The sequence below is a fragment of the Geotrypetes seraphini genome, chromosome 2 (assembly GCF_902459505.1).
Source record: "Geotrypetes seraphini chromosome 2, aGeoSer1.1, whole genome shotgun sequence".
Taxonomy (NCBI): Eukaryota; Metazoa; Chordata; class Amphibia; order Gymnophiona; family Dermophiidae; genus Geotrypetes; species Geotrypetes seraphini.
In genome coordinates, this window is record NC_047085.1 from 203,851,444 (window position 1) to 203,868,517 (window position 17,074).

Genomic DNA, 17,074 nt, shown 5'->3' on the forward strand with positions numbered 1-17,074 from the left:
GTTTTTCACAGTAACCTGTGAACTACTGTCTGGGAAAGGTAAACTTGGGTTTCAGTAGGTTATATCATTGTAGTTCTCTTTTTTAGCTCAGCAAAATCAGGCAATAGTGTAGCCTTTAGAGCAGACATGGGCAAACTACGGCCCGCGGGCCAAATCTGGCCCGTTTAGCTTTTTAACCCGGCCCACGGCATCAGAGGTGGCTGTAGTTTGCCCTTGTCTGCAATGTAAGGCAGGGTTTCAAAACACGTGGTACATGGGCCGCCCCTCCATCCGCTATATTTACTTACAGCCCCGCTGGTGCCGCAATGAAGGGAAGGTGCTAAGGCCAGGTGCGTACCCACAAGCCTTCTCCCGACGTCAATTCTGACGTTAGAGAGAAGGTCTGGGATTGGCTGGCCCGGACCTTCTCTTCTACGTCAAAACTGACGTCGGGAGAAGGCTTGTGGGTACTAGAGAATGACACGGGGAAAAAATCTGTCCCCATCACTGCCCCGTCCCCGGCTCACCGTCCCCGTCACCGCCATTCCCTTCACCGCCCCGTCACCGCCATCCCCTTCACCGCCCCGTCACCGTCACTGCCATCCCATTCACCCCCCCGTCACCGTCCCCGCAGCATCCATATAAGTCTCAGTACTGCGAAACACCATGAAGACAGAAGAGAGTCCTGACACTACTGCTACTGCACTGAGAATCTGTTTCAGTGCCTCTGCCCTGTAGTAAAAACAGAACATAAAATTGACTTGTCCTCCCTTGCAATGACGTGTCCCCCATGTTCACCTATAGCTCGAATCAGGTCAATTGTTCAATATTTTCCTCTGACGCAACCGGAAACAGGAAGTTGCAGGAGAGGAGAAGATTGACCAACTCGAGCAGCTGCGTGTGCGGCTGGACGAAAAAGAAAGCCGTCATACTCTACATCAGTGTTTTTCAACCTTTTTACACCCATGGACCAGCAGAAATAAAAGAATTATTTTGTGGACCGGCAAATTACTAGGACTAAAATTAAAGAACCCCGTTTCCGCCCCATCTCCGTGAGCTTGGTCACCTCAGTAACTATAGAAAAATAGACAAATATAGTGCAAAATATAAACAGCAGATATAAATTCTCAAAACTGACATGTTTTGATCACTAAATTGAAAATAAAATCATTTTTCCTACCTTTGCTGTCTGGTGATTGATTTCATGAGTCTCTGGTTGTGTTTCCTTCTGTCTGTGTATCCTTTCTTTCATTTCTTTCATTCTGCACTCAGGCCCAAGAATTGTCCCTTTCTATTCCCTCCCTCTTTCGTTCCTATGTCCTTATCGCTTAGAAATTTGAGTAAGCGATTAATCAAATACACAATAAACTTGAAACTTAAACTTGCCCCCGGTGCCTCCTTCCCATGTCCTTAGTGCCCCTTCCTGTCTTTAGTGCCCCCAGTGCCTCCTTCCCATGTCTTTTGTGACCCCAGTGCCTCCTTCACATATCCTTAGAGCCCCTTCCTGTCTTTAGTGCCCCCAGTGCCTCCTTCCCATGTCTTTAGTACCCCCAGTGCCTCCTTCCCATGTCCTTAGTGCCCTCAGTGCCTCCTTCCCATATCTTTAGTGCCCCTTCCTGTCTTTAGTGCCCCAGTGCATCCTTCCCATGTCTTTAGTACCCCTAGTGCCTCCTTCCTATGTCCCTCTCACTGCCTTCCACACTTTGTCCCACCCCCAAAGCCTGACTGTCTACCTCTCTCCCTCCCTCCCTAGCCATAGCCAGCCTGCTGCTTCCCTGCTGCTCAAAAAAAAAAGCCTCCCTCTTTCCTTTCCCCTGCTCTTACCGCCATGCTGCAGCTGCAGACAGGAAGTCTTTCCGACGTCAATTCTGAAGTCGGAGAGGATTTCTGGGCCAGCCAGGCAGCGATTGGCTGGCCCAGAACGTCCTCTACGTTGGAAAGACTTCCTGTCGGCTTTAGCAACTGCAGCAGAGCGGTAAGAGCAGGGGAAAAAGAGGGGGGCATTTTTTTTTTTTTGTGCCTGTCCCTTAATCTTGCCAGCCCTGTGCGGACCGGCAGAAATTTCCTGTGGACCGGCGGTTGAAGAACAGTGCTCTACATCTAAGGTGAGGTGGAGGGATGGAGATGGCAGAACGCTGCGATCGGGTGGGTGGGGACTGCATGATCCTTGATTGCCTCACTGCAGAGACAAGTCCATTCACTGCTCCACGGGGCGGTGAATGGCCTTGTCCCCGTCCCCGCAGAGGCCACTATTTTTTCTTCCCCGTTTCGGCGGGTTACCTGCGGCTACTTGCGGCTAGCCGCGGTTAACAACCACTGTGTCATTCTCTAGTGGGTACCCGCCTGGCCCTTCCCTTCACTGTGGCATCAGCGGGGTTGTAAGTAAATATAGTGGGTGAGGGGCGGTGATAAGTTGACGGGCGGGTGCCAGACCGGGAGAAGGGAGGGGTCGGCTTGGGGGCAGGCAGGCTTTGGCACGGCTTCGGAGAATAACAGGAAGTAATTAAATGCAACCGGTGTAGGTCGGTTTGGGGGGGGGGGGGAGGATTGGGGCACTAAGGATATAGGAAGGAGGCGGTGGGGCACCATGGACATAGGAGGCACTGGGAGCATAGGAAGGAGGTACTGTGGCACCAAGGACATAGGAGGGAGGCACAATGCGCAAAAATAAAATTTGCGAGGATTCAGCAGCTGGCAGCCGCGGGAGTACTGTTTCCTCCTGCAGCATCAGACCCCCCTGCCACCCCCACCCCCATCATGACCCCCCTGTCGCACACCCCCTGTCACCCCCTCCCCGGTCGCTCGGCCCCTCTGTCAAATTTAAGAACCCATTGTGGCCCATGGGTTAAAAAGTTTGCCACCCCTGCTTTAGAGTCTCTTAGGGTTTAATACAAAACAGTGTTTTAGCCTAGATTAGTGTTTTAGGTTGCATTTCAGGGCATAATATCAGATTAGGGCACAAATAGCTGTTGAGGAGAGGCTCCGGTGTTAATTTAATTCCCTCTCGCCCACCCCAGGACAGAGATATAGTGGCGATCATTGAGATGTGGTTCACAGAGAACCATGACAGGAATCTAGTTATACCAGACTGTTCAGGAAAGACAGGGTGGGAAAAAAGGAGGGAGAGTAGCGTTATATGTTAAAGATCATATTAGCACCACACAATTGCAGGATCTGCAGGGCAAGGAAGAGGCACTGTGGATTAATTTGGAAAGCGATGACCACAAATGTTCGCAGTCTAAGCAACAAAGTTCATGATCTGCAAGCCCTGATGTTAGAGGCAGATCTGAATATTGTCGCTATCACAGAGACGTGGTTCAGTGAATCCCATGGATTGGATATAAACATACCGGGATATAATCTTTTTAGGAAGGACAGAGATGGTCAAAAAGGTGGAGGAGTAGCTCTGTATGTAAAGATCAATATCCAAGCAACTGAAATGCAAGGGATCTGGGGAGAGGAAGAAGTGATATTGATCGCTCTGAAAAGAGAAGATGGAACTTCTATCTACGTGGGTGTAGTCTACAGACCTTCGACTCAATCGCAACAAATTGATAAGGATCTGATGTGGATATTCAAAAATTTGGAAGGAAAGAGGAGATGCTGCTATTGGGAGATTTCAACCTGCCGAATGTAGATTAGAATGTTCCGTCTGCGGAATCAGAAAAAAGTAGGGAGATTGTGGATGCCTTTCAAGAGGCTCTGCTCAGAGAAATGGTGATGGAACCCACGAGGGAAAAAAGCGATATTAGATCTGGTCTTCACAAATGGAGAGAATATCTCTAATGTTCAAGTGGGTGCTCATCTGGGAAGTAGCAATCATCAAACAGTTTGGTTTAATATAATGGCTAAAGTGGAGAGAGGCTGCGCGATACTTAAAGTCCTAGATTTCAAACGTATGGACTTTAATGAAATGGGAGAATACCTGAAGAAAGAGCTGTTAGGATGGGAGGACATAAGAGAAGTGGAAAGACAGTGGTCTAAGCTAAAAGGAGTAATAAAAATGGCTACGGACCTTTATGTGAAGAAAATTAATAAAAACAAGAGAAAAAGGAAACCGATATGGTTCTCCAAACTAGTGGCGGAGAAAATAAAGGCGAAAGAGTTGGCGTTCGTGAAATATAAAAATACCCATGAAGAGGAGTGCAGAAAGGACTACAGGGTGAAACTGAAAGAAGCCAAGAGAGAGATACGTCTGGTGAAAGCGCAGGCGGAAGAACAAATGGCTAAAAATGTAAAAAAAAGGGAGACAAATTTTTTTTCAGATATATTAGTGAAAGGAGAAAGATGAAAAATGGAATTGCTAAACTAAAAGATGCTAGGAATCGATATGTGGAGAGTGATGAGGAAAAAGCAACTGTGCTAAACAAATACTTCTGTTCTGTGTTCACAGAAGAAAATCCTGGAGAAGGACCGAGATTGTCTGACAAAGTAACACGAGAAAATGGAGTACATTCTGTGCCGTTCACAGTGGAGAATCTTTATGAGCAACTCGAAAAACTGAAGGTGGACAAAACGATGGGACCGGACGGGATCCATTCCAGGATACTGAGGTTCTGGCGGGTCCTATTAAAGACTTGTTCAACAAATCTCTGGAGAAGGGAGTGGTTCCCGGGGATTGGAGGAGAGCGGATGTGGTCCCTATTCACAGAAGTGGTCACAGGGATGAAGCGAGAAACTACAGGACGGTGAGCCTCATTTTGGTTGTTGGAAAAATAATGAAAGTGTTGCTGAAAGAAAGGATAGTGTACTTTCTTGAATCTAATGGGTTACAGGATCCGAGGCAACATGGCTTTACAAAAGGTAAATCGTGCCAAACAAACCTGATTGAATTTTTTGATTGGGTGACTGGAGAGCTGGATCGAGGACATATGCTAGATGTAATTTACTTAGATTTCAGCAAAGCCTTTGATATGGTTCCTCATAGGAGGCTCTTGAACAAACTTGATGGGCTGAAGTTAGGACCCAAAGTGGTGAACTGGGTTAGAAATTGTCTGTCAGACAGATGCCAGAGGGTGGTGGTTAATGGAAGTCGCTCGGAGGAAGGAAAGGTGAGTAGTGGAGTCCCTCAGGGTTTGGTGCTGGGGCCGATCCTGTTCAATATGTTTGTGAGTGACATTGCTGAAGGGTTATAAGGAAAAGTTTGCCATTTTGAAGATGATACCAAGATTTGTAACAGAGTAGACACCGAAGAGGGAGTGGAAAATATGAAAAAGGATCTGCAAAAGTTAGAGGAATGGTCTAACGCCTGGCAACTAAAATTCAGAGTAATGCATTTGGGGATTAATAATCGGAAGAAACCATGTATGCTGGAAGGTGAGAAGCTGATATGCAAGGACGGGGAGAGGGACCTTGGGGTGATAGTGTCCGAAGATCTAAAGGTGAAAAAATAGTGTGACAAGGCAGTGGCTGCTGCTGCCAGAAGGATGCTGGGCTGTATAAAGAGAAGCGTAGCCAGTAGAAGGAAGAAGGTGTTGATTCCCCTGTACAGGTCGTTGGTGAGGCCCCACTTGAAGTATTGTGTTCAGTTTTGGAAACCTTATCTGGTGAAGGATATAAGAAGACTTGAAGCGGTCCAGAGGAAGGCGATGAAAATGATAGGAGGCTTGCACCAGAAGACGTATGAGGGGAGATTGGAAGCCCTGAATATGTATACCCTAGAGCAGGGGTGTCCAACCTGTGGCCCAAGGGCCACATGCGGCCCCTTGAAGTATTTTGTGTGGGCCTGGTCGAGGGCAATGCAGTGTTTTCCTCTGCTGCCTCCGGGTATTTACTGTCTTGCCAGCTCCCTCCTCTGTCTTGCTGCAGTATTTGCGTGTTTGTACAGCCCCAGAAATATGTTTTTGGCCAATGCGGTCCAGGGAAGCCAAAAGGTTGGATAGCCCTGCCCTAGAGGAAAGGAGGGACAGGGGAGATATGATTCAGACGTTCAAATACTTGAAGGGTATTAACATAGAACAAAATCTTTTCCAGAAAATGGTAAAACCAGAGGACATAATTTGAGGTTGAGGGGTGGTAGATTCAAGAGCAATGTTAGAAAATTCTACTTTACAGAGAGGAATGTGCTCCCTAGAGAGGTGCTGGAGAGGAAAACGGTGACTGAGTTCAAAGAAGCGTGGGATGAAAAGAGGATCTAGAATCAGAAAATAATATTAAATATTGAACTAAGGCCAGTACTGGGCAGACTTGCAAAGTCTGTGTCTGTATATGGCCATTTGGGGGAGGATGGGCTGGAGAGAGATTCAATAATAATAATAATTTATTTTCTTATATACCGCCAAAGCCATGGTAGTTCGAGGCGGTTTACAACAAGAGGAGCTAGACAGTCAGCGATAAGTTACAAAATAGAATCAATGAATACAAGTACACTGAAAGCAAGTACAGCTAAGAAGAGCTGGACAGTCAGCAACATAGCTATGAATTTGGTATACAGAATATGAGAGATAATGAACAACAAATTCTTAGGTGACAAATCGGTTGAACAGTTTCGTTTTTACTAATTTTCTAAAGCCTTGATAGGAAGAGGAGAGTATGATAATGTTACCCAGCCAGTCGTTCAGTTTACCTGCCTGGAAGGCTAGAGTTCTGTCCAGGAATCTTTTGTAACGGCAGGCCTTAATTGTTGGGTGTGTAAATAAGTGGATTTTATGTGAGGGCCTGGTAGTGCAACCCAGATTGAAGTGGGAGACCAGGTACATAGGGGCCAGACCAAAGATTGATTTGAAGCAGAGACAAGAGAATTTAAATATTACTCTAGCCTTGAGGGGCAGCCAGTGAAGTTTTTGATAATAGGGGCTTATGTGTTCCCATTTTTTTAAACCGAAAATCAGACGTACTGCTGAATTTTGAATAATTCGGAGTTTTTGAAGGTTTTTCTTGAAGGATCCTAAGTAAATAATGTTGCAATAGTCCAGCATGCTTAGAATAGAAGATTGTACTAGTAGACAGAATGATGCTGCATCAAAGTATTTTTTGATGGTTCTTAGCTTCCATAATGTTGAGAAGCATTTTCTGGTCAGTAGATCCGTGTGAGCGTCTAAAGTAAGGTATCGGTCGAGAGTCACTCCTAGAATTTTTATGGACTCAGCAATAGGGAAGTCCTGACCGTTCAAGGAAATTTGAGAATCTTTGATTTTATCATTTGGGCTCACGAGAAAAAACTTGGTTTTGTTTTTGTTGAGTTTCAGTTGGCTGGGAGGGTGTAAATGGGCAGGAGTAGGTTTTGACGGAGATTTCAGCAGTTGGAACCCAAGCACAGTACCGGGTAGAGCTTTGGATTCTTTCCCAGAAATAGCTAAGAAGAAAAAATTTAAATTGAATCAGGTTGGGCAGACTGGATGGACCATTTGGGTCTTTATTTGCCGTCATCTACTATGTTACTATGAGAGAATGGTGAATATATTTACATTGGTGTGATATACAGGCCTTCACAGACGGAAGACTTGGATAGAGATTTAATAGTAGACATTCAGAATATATCTGAAAAAGGGGATGATTTACTAATAGGTGATTTTAACTTGCAGGATGTTGATTGGGGTATCCCTATTGCAGGATTTTCTAGAACTAGGGAGATCCTGGATTCTCTACAAGGAGAACTGTTCCAGCAGTTGGTAATGGAACCCATACAGGATGGGGGTCATACTGGACTTAGTGCTTACAAACAGGGAAAGTGTTTCTGATGTTACAGTGGGTAATCATCTGACATCCAGTGATCACTGCATGGTACGGTTTATTGAAATGTCTATAGAGCCATGTGCAATCGATAATAAAACAGGTAAGGCTAGACTCAATTAGGGCACTGGTCTTTATCAATCTAATATCAATTAGCAAAATGCTGGAACCAACTACCACTTACACTATGATCTTATGGCTACTGTCTGAGGTTCAGAAAACTTTTAAAAACATTTCTATATATAGATCACGTGATGCCGTCTCGGTGAGCCGACGTGTGTGAGAAGAGCTCCCGGGCCCGCTTGTTTTCTCGATCTCGGCCGGCGTTGCTATCGGCGCGGTCTGCTCTCCCCGACTTCCGGTTTCGGAGGGGAAGTCCCGGCAGCGTTTTGAGCTCGGTTTGGGGCACTATGGCTGCAAAAGTGACCCGCAAAGATCGGGAGAAGCCTCGGGCTGCGGATTCCAAGATGGCGGAGCCGGCCCTCGTGTCTCCCTCTTCCCCACGGTCTGAGTGGGTAGCGGATGTTATAACGGAGGTGCGGGCAGCGATACAGGACACCCTTACCTCTCAGCTTCAAAAGCTCTCCGACAAACTGGATGGCTTGGATGCTTCTGTGAGCCATATTAGAGCGGAGTTTGGCTCTTTTCAACAAAGGGTATCTGATTTGGAGGACTCGGCCGGGCAGTCTAGGGAGGCTCAGACAGCGGCGGACTCCAAAATTCGCCAGCTGGAACTTAAGGTGGAGGATCTGGAGAATCGCTCCAGGCGCAGCAATTTGCGACTTGTTGGCGTTCCCGAGTCGGTGTTGGATGGGCAGCTGCACTCCTTTCTGGAATCCTGGCTGGTGCAGTCTCTTCAGCTTCCTTCGACTGCGGGGCCCCTGCGGATTGAAAGAGCGCACCGTCTGGGAGTTCGCCACCAAGATGCTACCCGTCCGAGGGTGGTAATCTTCAAGGTGTTGAATTATGCCCACAAGGTGGAGATCCTGCGGGCTATTCGGGCGAAAGGCCCCCTCACCTATGAAAATCAGAAGATTTTGTGCTTCCAGGACTTCTCGGTTCAATTGGCTGCCCGGAGAAAGGAGTTTGCCGCTGTCTGTCGTCAACTCCATGAGCGGCGCATCCAGTTCGCGCTTCTCTATCCTGCACGCCTCAAAGTTCAACATGAGGGTCGCTCTCACTTTTTTGATTCCGCGGCCGATGCCTTGGCTTATGTGCAACGTCTGGCGGGAGCGGCGCCTAGCCCCTGATCGTCCTCTGTTTCCTAGTTTCTGGTTTCTGGACTGTACTGGGCTGGCTCTCTTGCTGTTTTGCTGCTGCTAGCAAGCAGCCTTGGACTTTGCCATGGACTGCCGGTGGGGCGGTGGTGCTGGAGATTTGGGAGCTGCTGCCATCTTCTCTGCCTGACCCATGTCCGAGGACTCCAGCCCTTTGGTTTTGTTTCTGCTGTTCTTGTTTGCCTGTGTATTGGATTATATGGCGCTGTTCCTCCGTGGGGGATGGCGTGCTTTTCTGCCATGGTGCCCCCATCTGCTTTTGACATAGTTCTCGTTTTGTTTTCTCTCAGCATAAGGGGGATTTATTTTATTTTATTTACTGATATGTTGTCTTCTTTGCGGCTTATATTGGGAAAGTTTCCCCGCATAACTGCCTGTTCCTCCGCAGTAATTGTGCATTCTTGTTTTATTTGTTGAGATATGTCTTTAGTCTAATTTCCAGTACTTCTTCTTCGTGGGTTTGTGTTTAGTTTCTAAGGAAGTTGGGGGGTGGGCTCGGGAGGGCTTTTCAGCGTGATTGGTATCTGGGTTTCTCCCAGATCTGTGCATGAGAATTTGGGGGTTGGAGTTTGGGAGGTTGTTGGGGGGGGGGAGGGCTGCTGGGTGGTTGGGGGCTGGGCTTGGGAGGGGGGTTTGTATGTGTGGAATGTTTGGAAGGGTGTGTTTGGGTGTGACTGGAGGTGGTTGTGTGACCCGGGGTATTGGTGTTTGGTTGTGCTTGTGTTTTTTTTTTTGGACTATGGGTGACTTTTTGCTCTGGGAAGGAGCCGCTGGCTGGGACGGTTCCCCCGGTAGTCTATTCAGCTATCTTTCTTTTTATCTTAGCTTTTCCTACTCATGGTAATTAAGTTTATCTCCTGGAATGTCCATGGTATCACATCTCCTGTTAAACGCCAAAAAATTCTTAGTGCATTGAATCGACAAAAGGCGGATATAGCATTTTTGCAGGAGACCCACCTCTCTTCTGCGGAACATGCTAAACTCTGCCGGTGGTGGGTTGGTGAGATCTTGGAGTCTTCGGGTCTGCACCGGAAGGCGGGGGTAGTCATTTTATGTCGTAAGGGTCTGCATTTGACTACCCATAAGGTATGGTCTGACCCGCAGGGGCGTTATCTGGTAGCTAAAGTGACACTTAATAGGCAGGATTTGCTCTTGTGTAATATATATGCTCCTAACACTTGGGATGGGTCCTTTATGCGTTCACTTACCAGACTTCTTCATCAGGACCTTCCAGTGGTGTTGGGTGGGGATTTTAATCAAGCTTTTGATCCCACTATTGACAAATCTAATCCCCTTCCTCACGACAGGTATGCCCCGAATAGAGGCCTTCCCTTGTTTGCCTCTTCTATGTCTTTGATTGATGTGTGGCGGGTGTTACATCCTGGAGACCGCGACTACACTCACACATCTAGTGCCCATGCAATGCAGTCCCGTATTGATTATTGGTTGCTCACGGACTCCCTGTTTTCGCAGGTGAGCTCGGCGGAGATTGGAGGATATGATGTTTCGGATCATGCTATGATTGTTCTTATTTTAGAGTTTCCTGGAGATATCCCTGGGGGCTTTCATTGGCGATTTCCTCTCTCGCTCTATTCTGATCAGGAGTTTCATGCTTTCCTGGTAGATAAATGGAAGGTCTATGCTTTTCACAATGCGTCTCATAGGGGTGACTCATTTCTTTACTGGGAGGCTGCTAAAGTGGTGTTGCGGGGTGAGATCATTGCTTACTCTAGCCGAAAGAAAAAAAGGCGCGACCGTCAGGTGCTCCGGCTGGAGCGCCAGGTTCAGGATGATCGTCGCCGCTATGGGGCTCATCCCACCGGAATCAATAGAGCATTATTATTGGCTTCGCAGTTGTCGTTGCGGGAACTATTACATGATCGGGCTATGAAGTCTTTGGCATACTATAAATTTCAACTGTATTTGCATGCTAATAAGAGCGGTAAGCTTTTGGCAAATTTGATTCGACGTGCTAAGGGGTTTTCCCCAATTCTCCATCTCCGCCGGGCAGATGGTGGTTTGGTCCACAAAGATGAGGATATGGCGGCGGTGTTTCACCATTATTTCCAGGAGTTGTATGCTGCTCCACCGGTTTCTTCGTTGGCGGGTGATCTTTATTTGGATCAGGTCTCTCATCCGGTGGTGACAGACGCTCAGAATGCGCGTTTGCAGGCTCCTTTTACGGTTGAAGAGCTATCGCTGGTTCTTGGTAGTTCTCCGCTGCAGAAGGTGGCGGGGCCCGATGGCTTTCGCAGTGAATTCTATAGACTTCTACTTGCGGACGTGGCCCCAGTTCTGGTTGATGTGTTTAACACTGCGGTACGCGAGGGGGCTCTCCCGCCTTCTCTTCGGGTTGCTCAGATTGTGGTTTTGCTTAAGCCCGGCAAGGACCCATTAAGGGCCTCCTCGTATCGCCCCATATCCTTGTTGAATGCTGAAGCTAAATTCTTTGCTAAATTATTGGCCAACCGGTTGGCGGGTATTTTGCCCTCACTGGTGGCGGAGCCTCAAGTTGGGTTCGTCAAAGGTCGGTCGTCCACTCGCAATTTACGTACTATATTGGCTTCGCTGGAGTGGGTGGAGCGGGAGCAGGTTTCTTCTTTGTTGGTCAGTTTTGATGCCCATAAGGCCTTTGATAGGGTTTTGTGGGATTTTTTGTTTTGTACTCTTCAACATTATGGTATGGGAGGTTTCTTTAGTGATGCGGTGGCTGCGTTATATCATGATCCGCTGGCCAGGGTGCTGGTTAATGGAGTTTCTTCGGCGGTGTTTCCAATTCAGCGGGGTACTAGACAAGGTTGCCCCTTGTCTCCTCTTCTTTTCGTGCTCACCTTGGATCCCTTAATTCGCGAAATCTCTGCTAATCCGGCGGTTCGGGGTGTTTCTCTTGGCGGCCGAGAGTTTAAGATTTCGGCATTTGCAGACGATTTGTTGGTTCATTTGACCTCCCCGTGGGAATCCTTTCCTGCTCTTATGTCGCTTTTTACGGAGTATGGCGATTTTTCGGGCTTCCAATTGAATTATGATAAATCTTTGGCATTAGCTACGGCCGAGGCGGTGCGCTTGGAGTGGCCGGGGCAGTTTCCTTTACGGTGGGCGGCTGGTGTATTCAAATATTTGGGAGTGCAACTCACGAGCAGTGTGGGACGGTTATATCGTGCTAATGTAGATGTTTTGTTGGCCGCTACGGAGGGTTGTTTTGCAAAGTGGATGTCTCTACCTCTTTCTTTTTATGGTAGGGTTCAGTTGTATAAGATGGTTATTTTTCCCCGCTGGTTGTATGTACTCCAGTTGCTGCCTCTTTGTCTGCGTCGTAGCGATCTTCAACGGCTTCATAGGCAGCTGACCCGATTCCTCTGGCAAGGCAAGAAGTCTCAGATATCGATCTCTTATCTGTTCGGCTCGGGAAGGATCGGTGGTGTGGGGCTCCCGGATATTGGCCTCTATAATCTGGCTTGCTTGCTGCGATTTTTGGGAGACTGGTGCTTACAGAGTGATGACTATCTTTTTCGGGACTTTGAACATGCTCTTTTCTCTCCTTGGCACTTGTTTTCGCTGTCTCAGTTACCTGTTCGCCTCTTGCCCCCCGCGTTCCGATCTAGTTTCATCCTTAGGTCGTGGCGTTTTTCTTGGAAGGCATTGGTAGGGTTACTGGGGGGGGACCATCAAGTTTCGGATCAGTTGTCTATACGGGGGAATCCGCAGTTTCTGCCTGGCTCTGATAACCCGGTCTTTGTGCGATGGACTGGAGAGGGTTTTCTTCTTCTTGAGCATTTATTGGATGAGGAAGGGGCGATGAGACCTTGGGGAGACTTTCCCATGCTTCATTCTTTGGGTGTGGGAGGTCTGTTTGCGTACCGGCAAATTCATCATTATGTGAGATCCTTGGCGCGCCCGGGCTTACGGTTTCGATTGGGTAACCAATTTCGTCTATTTTTTGCCCAATTTTATGCTTGTGGCTTGACGGTGTCTGCGTTGCATGGGGCTTTGCGGCGGCTTACTCCTCAGAAGTCTTATACGGCTCTGGAGAACCGCTGGGGTAGAGATCTGGGCATACCTGGTGAGTCCTTGAACTTTCCTTCCCTTATTGGTCGTATCTCTTCTATTTCTATTAGTGCAGAACTGAGGGAATGCCAATTTCGAGTGGTGTATAGAGCGTATTTTTCCCAAGAGCGGGTCCACAAGGTTGGGGGCATTTCTTCTCCAATCTGCCCTAAGTGTACACTGGGTTGCAACTCCTTTTTTCATGCATTTTGGGGATGCCCTCGAGTGAAAGTCTTTTGGAGAGCCATACTCCGCTTTTTGGAGCGGCTGGTTGGTCACGCTATTCCGATGTCTCCGGTAGGCTTGCTTTTGGATAGATATGAATCTTTGCGAGTGCCTGCTCGGAGACATCGGTTGCTGATCCGGAAGGGTGCTGTTATAGGAAAGAAGATCATTCTTAGCGTTTGGACGCAAGACATAGCGCCTGCTTACTGGGCTTGGAGGAATCGTTTTCATAATTTGATGCTCTTGGAGCAGCGCCATGCTCGATTATCTGTCCGGCGGTCGAAGATTTTCCTGCAGACCTGGGACCCCTACATTTCCTCGCTTTCCCCTAGGGCCAGAAGTCTGGTCTTGAATTCACTCTGTTGTTGATACCTTATGCTCTCAGCTGTTTTCCCCGGGTTGGTGGGTGGATGTTTGGGAGAGTGTGAATGGTGGGTATGAGTGGTTGGACGTATGTGGAGTTCAGGGGGTAGGGTGGGATTACACATTGTGGGTGGGAGGATGGGATTTGGTTCTCTTGTTTTGTTTGATCTGTGCTGAGCGGCATAAGCAAACAGCTTGCTCAGCATAATCCTTTCTTGCTGGGGGGTTTTTGGGTATGGATTGGGTCTCATGGTGTGGGTTTGGGTTGGGGTGGGGGTTTGGGCTTTGGAGTGGGTGGGGATTGGGGGGATTCTTTGGTTGGGGTGAAAATGTGTTTGATGGTACATTTGATGTTCGCGACCTTGTTGTATGGTCGTGTTGTATTGTGTATTTACTGATAATGTGCCAATAAAACATGATTTATACTAAAAACATTTCTATACCAAGACAGGGAGCCAATCCTGAAGTAACTTAAATGGTAATTGTTAAAGCCCATTTCTAAACTGTGTAATACAACTTCTGGGACATAATGATGAGCCGACGATGACCCACTTGAACTTACAACAATGTATTTGTAACTATGACCTAACTATATTAACACACAAGCACGCACACACAAACACCCCTCCCCCTGTATGATGTTATGACAAACTAAAACTACTGAATGTCAATAACTTATATCCCAGAGCAGTAAGAAACCATCCTGAGGAGGCAAGTCACACCCACACTTCTGAGTCTAAGGTAGGTACCAATAACATCCACAATAAGTCAGGGAAAATTGTCAATGTTAATTTAGGAGACACACAAACTCATAAGGGAAACTCTTCACAGATATGGAAGGCTATGTATGTAAATGCACACAGCTTGGGAAATAAACTTCTAGAATTGGAGACTGAAATAATAAACGCCGATCTGGATGTAATAGCGATATCTGAAACCTGGTTAACGGACTCGCATGGGTGGGATATGGTTATACCGGGCTACAACTTACTTCGTTGCGACAGAGAGGGTAAAATGGGAGGAGGTGTAGCACTGTACACTAAGGAGAGCATCAAAACTATCAGAATCACAGATGTTAGTTACACCAGGGAATCCCTCTGGGTGAACCTGGCCAGAGGGTATGAAAAATGCCTATACCTTGGCGTGATATACAGACCCCCCAGGCAACAGGAAGACCAAGACATTGAATTAATAGAGGACATAGAGAATATCACACTGCGCGGAGACACAGTAATACTAGGAGACTTCAACATGCCTGATACAGATTGGAACACACTCTCCGCAACTACAAGTAGCAGCAAAAGAATTTTAACCTCCATAAAGGGTGCACGTCTCAAGCAATTGGTATCGGAGCCCACCAGGAACCAGGCAATACTAGACCTAGTACTCACCAACGGAGATAGCGTCTCGGAAGTCTCAGTAGGTGATACACTGGCCTCCAGCGACCATAATATGGTATGGCTCAACCTCGAGAAGGGTTTCCCTAAGTCACACACAGCAACGAGGGTTCTCAACTTTAGAGGCACAGACTTCAACCGCATGGGAGAATTTATCCATCAAGAGCTATATAAACAGGTAAAAGCTGACAATGTGGAGGATATGTGGTCGACTCTAAAGTCCATCCTACATGAAGCGACAACCCGCTACATAAGAACAGTAAGTAAACGCAGGAGAAACAAAAAACCCCAATGGTTCAGCAAAGATATTTCAGACCTAGTTAAAAAGAAAAAAGAAGCATATATCGCCTACAAACATTTAGGAAAACAGGAGGCGAAAGAGGACTATCTAGACAGATCCAGAGCTGTCAAAAAAGCAGTCAGAGAGGCCAAAATCCAAATGGAGGAAAATCTAGCACAGAACATTAAGAAAGGAGATAAATCTTTCTTTAGCTATATTAGTGATAGGAAAAGAAACAAAGATGGGATTGTACGCCTGAAGCAATCGGACGGTAACTTTGCAGAATCGGATTCTGCCAAGGCAGAACTACTAAACAAATATTTCTGTTCAGTCTTCACATGTGAGGCACCGGGAGACGGTCCACAGCTTCAGACGGGAGATAACCAGAAAGACCCGTTTCAGGATTTCGAATTTACGCCAGATAGCGTCTACAGCGAACTATCAAGACTCAAAGTGAACAAAGCCATGGGACCAGACAACCTACACCCCAGGGTACTCAGGGAGTTATGTGAAGTCCTGGCGGAACCATTATCTGTGCTTTTCAATCTTTCCCTACGCAAAGGAAGAGTCCCCTTGGACTAGAAAACCGCCAACGTAATCCCACTCCACAAAAAGGGCAGCAAGACAGAGACAGCAAACTACAGGCCAGTGAGTCTCACGTCTATAGTGTGTAAAGTCATGGAAACACTGATCAAACGGAATCTTGACACAATCCTAGATGAGGAAAATCTACGTGATCCCCACCAACACGGGTTCACCCAGGGTAGATCATGCCAATCCAATCTTATTAGCTTTTTTGACTGGGTTACTAGACAACTGGATGCCGGGGAGGCACTGGACGTGGTGTATTTGGACTTCAGTAAAGCATTTGATAGCGTCCCACACCGAAGGTTATTGAAGAAGCTGAAATCAATGGGCTTGGGAGACACTAACTAAATGGGTTGGGGACTGGCTGAGCGGTAGAGTACAGAGGGTGGTGGTGAACGGTACCCCATCAGAAGCGTCGGACGTGCTCAGTGGAGTACCACAGGGCTCAGTCTTGGGCCCGATTTTATTCAACTTATTCATAAGAGATATGACGCAAGGGCTTAGGGGAAAGGTATCACTGTTCGCCGATGACGCCAAAATTTGCAACATTGTAGGCAACAGCTTATTACCTGACAATATGACACAGGACTTACTGCTGCTGGAAAGATGGTCATCGACTTGGCAGTTGGGCTTCAATGCTAAAAAATGCAAGGTAATGCACCTGGGTAAGAGAAACCCGCGCAGAACTTATGCACTAAATGGAGAGACCTTGGTTAGGACCAAGGAAGAACGTGATCTAGGAGTGATTATTAGTGATGACATGAAAGCTGCCAATCAAATGGAGAAGGCTTCCTCCAGGGCAAGACAAATGATGGGTTGTATCCGCAGAGGTTTTGTCAGCAGGAGACCTGAAGTCATTATGCCATTGTACAGATCCATGGTGAGGCCTCACTTGGAGTACTGTGTTCAATTCTGGAGACCACACTACCGTAAAGACATGCTGAGGATCGAGTCGGTTCAGCGAATGGCCACCAGGATGGTCTCGGGGCTAAAGGATCTAACGTATGAAGAAAGACTAAAGAAGTTGCGACTGTACTCACTTGAGGAACGAAGAGAAAGGGGAGACATGATTGAAACGTTTAAGTACATCACGCATTGTACTTGTCGCATTGAGTCGGAAGATGAAATCTTCTGTCTTATGGGTCCCTCGACCACCAGAGGGCATCCGCTGAAGATCAGAGGAGGGAAGTTTCAAGGAGACTCCAGAAAGTACTTCTTCACTGAAAGAGTGGTGGATCAGTGGAACAAAC

General features: G+C 47.2%; 1 protein-coding gene across 6 annotated transcripts in view; it reads left to right on the top strand.

Moving 5' to 3' along the window:
* The window catches only part of CAGE1 (cancer antigen 1), a 157,642-nt gene that overhangs the window by 22,226 nt on the left and 118,342 nt on the right, over window positions 1-17,074 (top strand). The gene's annotated exons all lie outside the window — the stretch shown is intronic.